Source organism: Pygocentrus nattereri, chromosome 26 (genome assembly GCF_015220715.1).
Source record: "Pygocentrus nattereri isolate fPygNat1 chromosome 26, fPygNat1.pri, whole genome shotgun sequence".
Lineage (NCBI taxonomy): Eukaryota > Metazoa > Chordata > Actinopteri > Characiformes > Serrasalmidae > Pygocentrus > Pygocentrus nattereri.
Window position 1 is genome coordinate 14,048,684 of NC_051236.1, and position 8,116 is coordinate 14,056,799.

Below are 8,116 nucleotides of genomic sequence, written 5' to 3' on the forward strand. Positions count from 1 at the left end.
AATAAACCTTCGTTGATAAACAGGCTCAGGTTTGTTTCTTATTATTAGTTAAGGTGCAGAGGATGAGGAACTGGAAAGAAAAGCAAAACATAACCCGACTACAGATGTAATTATTGGTCAATGATTGTAGTAACTCATAGTTAGTGCAGTGTTTTGCTGTATGATTAACAGCAAACAGTAAATGCACGAGGGTCTTTGTTTTTACCTGGACAGAGTGGCTAATTTTCTCTAAAGAGTCTGAGAAGGTTTTTTTGTTTTTTTCTTTAAAGGCTTAGTGCCCATTGTTAGGGTTAGCTAATGTTCCTCTGTCATAACAAGAGACTTCCATTCAGCTGGCATAAGTGTTCTACAGTGTTAACTAGAAATTTTGAGTGCATTGTGGAAGACTAGTGAACCAAAGGTCACCCTGAAATGTCAATTTTCAATATGGAAACTAAGAGAAAAATGACAGATGACTAATAATGGGAAACATATGCAAATAGGGGTTGTGAAAATCAGCAACAGCAGAGAAAAAACAACAAAGATTAACATGATCTCATGTCAACTTAATGTTTCGTTTTACCTACTCACTTTATTCAGCTTGAAACTCCAATGACTAAAAGAAATGCGACTATCAAAACAAGTTTGACAGAATCAAAGCAAAAAATAAGAAGGAAGATGAGGACAGCTCAAATGATGAGGAAACATATATTAAACACAAAATGACAGGCAGCAAGATGGTAACATTACACTGCCTAGCACTAATAATGAGGGAGATTAAAACGTTTTAATAATAGAGATGACAGTGAACAGTCACTTATGCTAATACCATTGCCAGCTTAGTAGGAAAGGCTTTTCTCTTGTTATTTAAAAGTTGTAAGCAGTTTATGTGTGTATGTGTTGGGCTAGTAGGGCCCACTACTGAGGTTTGCCTCACCTTGTGTACGACAGCTCCACCACTGTTGAAAAAGATCACTGTTAATTATAACAAGCAGAAACTGGTAGTTAACATCTGAAATAAGAAATAACATTGATTAAAAAGCCAACTGTTAATGTCCTGAACAGAGAAAAAATGAAACTAACTGCAACACAACTCAAGTTGAAAGACATTTTTAATTAAAACAAACAAACAAGCTAATGAAAATTTCAAAACTGTAGTGAACCTGGTTGAAAAACAAAACAGACACCACACTGCCTTGACACCTTATGTGTGCGTACGTATGCTTGCTGTCTATTATTGCAAGTAAGCTGTCTTTGAACTGCCACACCAGTCAAGTGGGTCGTAAATCACTGTGGGGAAAATTACAGTTTTAAATTCTCTACAGTTACTGCTTGTTTATATCTAGCCAGTTATGACAGGCATCTGCTTGATTGACTGTCAACATACTGAACAAGCTTTTCTATGTTAAGTTGCAGTTGTTTTGAAGTTGATGGGTGTGAGGAATTATGATGGCCCTTTGGTGATGTGGACTGCTGTAGTGTCTGTTTTCTGTCTTTCAGTTGATCAGCAAACCTTCAATTTCTCTCCAAAACTGCCTTCAGCCCCACAAAGCTATGATTACTCTGACTCGGAGAGGAGGAGCTGCGGCTATGCTAAAGTCAATAATCAAAGGCCAGAGAAACCAACAGTTTGATTTCACTTCTCTCTCTCTTTCTCTCTTTCTGTATGTCACTCTCTCTCTCTCTCTCTCTCTCTCTCTCTCTCTCTCTTTCTCCCTGTGTTCCCTCTCTGCTGTCTATGAGGCACAATCATTCGTCTTCATCCTACCATTTGTGTTATGAGCACATTAAAAGCTTCATTGTCCTGAAATTAATTTTGATACAAAGACACACTCCGCTGAGGCAAAGGTTGTTTAGCAACGGCATGACAGTACACAGCTACCCAGGGATTACTGTATCTTAATGGATCTGATTTACAAGTTCACATTAAGCTCATTCTCTCCGCCGCTGATTTCAAAGCACTATTGCATTGTAATTTGGCACATCAAAACGCTCTTGAAATGTTTCACTGTTTTCATTGGTGTCAGTCTTCTAGGGCAGGATTTATTTATAAGCTCAAAGGCGCCCTGTTGGCAGATTATTCCTACATTACTGCAATGGATATTGAGATATCTGACAAGTCCCAAAGCTAGGATAATGCCTGGTTCAGGGAAGAATAACCTTATGCTAAGGATAAATGACCTAAAAGGATAAAATGGCAGTCAGTGTTCATCAAATGCCAAGATAAGAAAGCATCATTTTCTGTAAGAATGGCCGTAGAGCATCTACGGCACAAAAGGTAGCACTTCCACCCCCTTTATCAATCCATTCTTCATTAGAGCTCCTGTCAAACACTTTCCACTTAATCATCTTGACTGGAGAGATCAGTGGGTGGTGTGATTAATATAATTAGGCTTTAATGAAAACCCTAAATTAAACTGAAGAACAAATTGCTCCATCAGTAAGTGTTCTACTTATAATAGGGACCTAATGCATGATTGTGGTTTGCCACACTGTGTATGTGGTCACTTCTTAAAAAACACTGCCAATTACCCTTGTGGATGCTGGTCCAGGAACAGCCTCAGAATCAGTTCTAACCTAAAGCAGTCAGTGTTGGAGAAATTTCAGTGTAATTATATTTCCTGTAACAAGGAATTGTAATGCATTATAGAAACAGTTGGAATTATATTGCAGTTACTGACTTCTAAAGAGTTTTGCTACTTTTGTTGCTCGCATATCTGTAACAATGATAATGATGACCTGCATAATATGCTGTTGGTCCTACACATGCTCTGACCTTCCAAGACATACACTCTACAAGACCTCTAAAGGTGCCCTGTGGTATCTTGCACAAAGACATTGGCAGCATGTGGATCAGAATTGTTGTTCCAGCACATCCCACGAATTCTCAAGTGGATTGAGATCTGGGAAACCTTTCATCATGTTCCTCACGTAATTCACAAGCAATGTATGCAGTGTGGCAGGGTGTATTCTCCTGCATAGAGAGGCCACTGCCATTGTGTAACACTATCACCATGAAGGATGTACGACAACGATGATCAACAATGATGTTTAGGTAGGTGGCACATGAAATTGACGTAGACATGAATGCTTGGACTCAAGGTCTCCCAGCAGAACATCACCCAGAACATCACAGTACCTCCACTGACTTGTCTTCTTCCCACAGTGCACCCCTCCCATGTTCCAGTGCCCATTATAAGCACTTCTGATGAAAGACAGGGGTTAGCATGGGCACTCTGAACAGTTTGCAGACACACAGTCCCATACACAACTGTATGTGGGCAAAAAGGGCAGTACCTACCGCTTGAGAGCAGTAATAGTAATCTGTAATAGATTACATTTTTAGAGTAACTACCTAACACTGCAAGCAGCATAATAACCACAACGCTGATCTTAGATTAGTGTGCAAGGGCACTTCTACTACCTCTGTGGTGGGTGCATGAGAATTCAGAGTGCTTGGAAGCATGTTGATTGGTGGGACTGAAGATGGAGGACCAGCTATTTTGTAATGTAAAGGTTTCTAACCCTGGTCCCAGGGTGCCTGCTGTTCTGCACATTTAGGTGTTTTCCTGATCTGACACACCCACTTTGACTCAGGAAAGGTTTGTTACTGAGCTGATTGTGTGAGTCAGGTGTGCTGGGTGCAGGGAAAATATAAAAACGTGTGGAGGGCCAGAGTTGGGAACCCCTGCTTTAACTTGAGGTTTATGCTAAGAAACCGTTTAAAGTCAGATCAGTTAATCTTAATTAACCTATGAATTTTCACTCAGAAAATAGCAGTATATGTCTTCTCCATTCACCGTCCTTCAGATCTCGAGAAGTATGAGTATAAAATGAATAAAAGCATGCAGAGCTGTTTCTTGCCATAATAAATCTAAGCAGTCGCTTGGCCATAAAGAGTCTTGAGTATGTATGTTTATTTCTTTTTGTTAATCACGATATTGGCTTAAGAATGTTTTATAAAGATATATGACTTTGTTTCAAAAATAATCATGAAAGCAGAACTGATGAACGTCACTCAAACACGCGTCATAATTGTTTTCATTAGATAGTGTTGTTGTTTTAAGACTTCCTGTATATTAGTAGTTGTATCACTATTCCTTTAGAATTTCTTAAACTATAGTGTTAGATTTTAGTTGTATCTTTGATTTACTTGCAGCTCAGATCCATTGGGCACATGTAGGCTAGTGTTTGCGCAAAAAAAGTCATGTCAAATTACATATTTAGTTTAAACAAAAATGAAGAAGCGGTGCAAAGGTCACAAATATGAAGCAAAAAGACAAGTGCTCCTGCAGCAAAGACGTAGCAAAAAAAATCCAACCACAGCCACAAGGCATGTGCAGAATAAATCCCAGAGCAAAGAAATTCCTGGGCACACCATCTTAAGAAACGTATAAAAAGCCTGTATTGAAACATGGCAATATGTATAAAAATGTGCTGATGCATTGTGGTCTCCTGAGGCCTTCATCAGGACCCAAACATTGGTATATTGGCAAAACATATTTTGCTTATTTTTAATTAAAAGTTTATTTTAATTATGAAAATTAATAAGTGAAATTAAGTGAAAATGAATGAACACACATCCTACATAGAGAACACATTTAAATATGTGTCACGATTGGCCCCTCCAAGTCCTGTCCTTGTGCTCATGTTGTGTTTACTTCCCAGTCCTGTCCATGTGCTTCTTTGTTTTGGTTTTCAGTCCTGCCCTTTTGACTGCAAATAATAAGTTCAAATTGTAGTTAAGTTGTGGATTACATAGAGCAGAAAAAGGAAATTATTAACAAACTGCAAGCTAATGTTTCTGTTTCTGAACAGTTCCGGAACAGAACAACCAGTTCTAGAACAGACAAAAACAAGAACGATAACATATTTCCGTTTCCTTTTGTTCCTGGCAAAATATTGTTTGTTTCCTGTTTTTGTTTTTGTTCCCCAAACTGGTTTGTGTGTTAATCTCTTAAAGTAGATCCTCCCCGTTTCAGTTACAGTGTAATTAGGAATCCCCAAGAGGGAGAGGAGAGGAAATCAGCCCTCCACTCTATTGTACCTGTAGTATAATTAAGAATTGCACTGATTGCACTGGACTAGCGGACTTCCTTCTCCGGAGAGAAACTGAGGATGCCTCTCTCTCTCTCTCTCTCTCTCTCTCTCTCTCTCTGGAAACATAGAACAGTGGAGGGTGAGAGGTCAGCTCTCTTCATTAGCACAGAGAGGAAACGTTGGTGTAGCCCGATCGTCCTGCAGGAAGCTTCAGTCACGCTTCGCCTCTCTCCATTCCAACAAGTTCAGCGATGCTGCTATCCTCTGCGGCTTAAACCCACTGCTCGCCAGAAACCCACTAATTGAGAGCTAATGAAACTCGCACATGGATTACATTGTTATTAATTTGACGAAGGTGAGTCATAGTATGTCTGACCTGCTATCTTTCTTTTCATTTGTTTAAAAGAAAGAAAGTACATATGGCCTCTTTGCTTCCGCAGGCAGTGAAGCTGAAGATAGTGGTTAATGTGAAAGGATGTGCTCCAGAGACGGATGAGGCCTCTTGCCTATATTAAAGTTTCTAGAATTTCTCTGTGAGCAAAATGAATGGCATTTTTGACCATTGCTGCTTGCGGTGAACAAAAATGTTCCAAAGCAAAATGTTTTGCCATATATAAATTTTCCTCAGCATGACAGTGAACTCTGAATTATAAGGTCATTAAGGAGCTGAAATCATGTATTAGTACATGGAAGCTAACACTGCTGTCTTAGTAGCTGGCATTGATAGTATGTTTAACAGTAGACTTGATTTCGTGTCACGTCATTTCTGCACACAGGAGTGTTAGCTTGCTTGTAGCATTTATATAGCATTATTTATATTTTAATTCCCGTCGTGAAATTTCCTCACTACGAAATATTCTACAGTCAACTGTCAGTGGTATTACAACAAAGTGGAAATGATTGGGATTGACAGTAACTCAGCCATGAAGTGGTAGGCCACATAAAATGACAGAGCAGGGTCAGGCACATAGTACACAGAGGTCGCCAACTGTCTGTCCAGTGAAAGGAACTCTTTAGCAGACCAAGAGATTTTGGACAATATCATGCTCCCAACTTTGTGGGAACAGTTTGGGGACGGCCCCTTCCTGTTCCAACATGACTGCGCACCAGTGCACAAAGCAAGGTCCATAAAGACATGGATGAGTGAGTTTGGTGTGGAAGAACTTGACTGGCCTGCACAGAGTCCTGACCTCAACCCGATAGAACACCTTTGGGATGAATTAGAGTGGAGACTGCGAGCCAGGCCTTCTCGTCCAACATCAGTGTCTGACCTCACACATGCGCTTCTGGAAGAATGGTCAAAAATTCCCATAAACACACTCCTAAACCTTGTGGAAAGTCTTCCCAGAAGAGTTGAAGCTGTTATAGCAGCATACAGTGGGCTGATATATTAAACTCTATGGATTAAGGATGGGATGTCACTCAATTTCATTTGCGTGTGAAGGCAGACAACCGAATACTTTTGGCAATATGGTGTATATATGACAAATGTTGATAGCAGCCGCCTCTGTCTCTTCAGAACTGGAGCTAACTTATGGGTGTGTTTAGGGTCTGGCTATTGGGCTATAGCCACAGGTCTCTTTTTACTGCCAAAATATTTCATATGGATATGACTTAAAGGTTCAAACAACTATTGAATGTGTTGTGGTAAAAGTATCCCTTTCCATCCCTGCCTTAGCTGCTAGACGTAATGACTTTTGAGACCCTTTTTACTTAGCAACTTTGTAAAAATTGCCAAGCGACAAATCTCACAAGAGGGAAAACAAGAAATACAAATCTTTTATAGAACTGTTTTTTCCATAGAAAAAATATAGAATTTATAGAATTTATTTCCATGCACGATGCTAAGAGTAAGTTTAACATCAGTAGCTCCTCTGGTAGTGCACGCAGGCTGGAACAGACCCCTTTTTTATTTCATAGTTAACATAACTGGATATTTTAACCATATATTGACCGCTGATGTGGAATTTAAGAGATCTAATGGCAGTAATTTTCAAAATCAGTGTTCTTTTTCTTACAGAAAAACCTGCTTAGAGATCCTAATGTGGTCAGAATGAAGCACAATTTCAGAGGTCTATTTCATTCTCTCACATCTACACACATCCTGTGGCTAGGATGTGGTACAACACCATAAAAATTCTTTAAATGCTAAAGTCAACATAATTACACGTTATAAATGATCAGCTCCAACCAGAACAGCAGAACAGATACTGTGGAATCTAAACATCATTTTTAAGAGAGTCACACCTTTTTCATCTTCCCCAGTAATAATTTCACTGTGATCCAAACATGATAATGATGTAGTTGCTTTTTGAGCAAGACAGGCTAGAATAATGCTATTGGTTCTTGATAGATTGAGACTATATTTTCTAATCTCACCTCTACCCTTCTCCTCCTCTCTCATTCTTTGCCTCTATTTTCATGCTCAGGTGTTAATTGGCCGAGGGAGCGTGACAGTGATAGATTTTTGCAAGTGCAATTACTCAGACAAATTGCCCTTTAGAGGAGATGTAGATTGCCTAACGCTCCTGTGTCCTCTTAGATTTGAATCCCTAACACTCTGGTCATTAATAATGGGGAGAGGGAGAGCTGATTTCACATGCCATTTAAACCTGTGATAAGACCAGAATACTCTCATTCTGTGTGAAAATTGCAAGGAGAAGATTGTCCTCAAGCGCTGATCTAGAAGCACCTCCAGCCATGACCTTAAACATTATAAAAGGAGTGCATAACTGGTTTAAGAATTACCCAAACGTTGTAGAAGACAAATGGACGTGTTACATCTCTGTATATTATGCTAAAATTTTAGATCATAATTGCATGGTAGTTATTTCAGAAACTCTAAAGGCCAACCTTAAAGTTTTGAGACACTGCTGACTTTGCTGCATGACAGTAGCTGATCTGTTTTTAGTAAAAGAGATCATTAGACATTTAACAACAACATGAAAGTGATTATTCTGCTGTTTAATCTACTGATTTCTCATTGCTATTGCATATATTTTGATGTGCAATAAACATGATCTAACAAAACTGAAAAATCTGTGGGTTTTACTTTGTGTCACAATTAACTTTTAATTGTGAAGAAAACACATGAATA